The 691-nt window shown below is 39.9% G+C and overlaps 1 non-coding gene across 1 annotated transcript; it reads right to left on the reverse strand.

The window, feature by feature from the left end:
* Positions 1-73, reverse strand: trnar-ucg (transfer RNA arginine (anticodon UCG)). Its single transcript has one exon. It is a non-coding gene; the product is annotated as a tRNA-Arg (tRNA).
* Positions 74-691: the final 618 nt, after the last annotated feature.

The following is a 691-nucleotide window of genomic DNA, read 5'->3' on the forward strand; positions in this document are numbered from 1 at the left end:
CAACCACGAAGGGACTCGAACCCTCAATCTTCTGATCCGAAGTCAGACGCCTTATCCATTAGGCCACATGGTCTAGTGTGTTTGCCACATAAACTTGTCAGAATGTTATGGCATAGTGTTCATAATAAGAGTTTTTGTTGGTGCAGTTTGCCAGCGCAAATAGAATAGAATAAAAACAGTTTACATATGAACAGTTATTGCACAGGTGAGTGGAGGGAGAAGTGGTCTGTAAGAAAACTGTACATAGTGCATCAGAAACTAAATAAATAATGTGTTGTACACTGTGGTGTGTGAATATTGCTCCTATCAGAAGTGGTTATTATACAGTCTGACAGCAGCAGGAAGGAAAGACCTTCTGTATCTCTCCTTCACACACCGAGGGTGGAGCAGTCTGCCACTGAAGCTGCTCTGCAGAGCTGACAGGGGGTCCTGCAGGGGGTGGACTCATTGTCCAGCATCAGAATCAGAATCAGAATCAGAATGACTTTATTTATCCCCGAGGGGAAATTCTTTTTTGTTACAGACATTAGAAATTAAAGATACATTGAAATATATAATAAATATCTAAATACCTAGATAGCATTTAAATCCCTGAGTTGTATCTAAAGAACATATTCACTACTGTATAAAACCTTTCCATAGTAAAGAGCAGGACATGAATGTACCAGTATGAATGTACAGTGTCTGAGTG

Source organism: Parambassis ranga, unplaced genomic scaffold (assembly GCF_900634625.1).
Source record: "Parambassis ranga unplaced genomic scaffold, fParRan2.1 scaffold_21_arrow_ctg1, whole genome shotgun sequence".
In the NCBI taxonomy this organism is placed as follows: domain Eukaryota; kingdom Metazoa; phylum Chordata; class Actinopteri; family Ambassidae; genus Parambassis; species Parambassis ranga.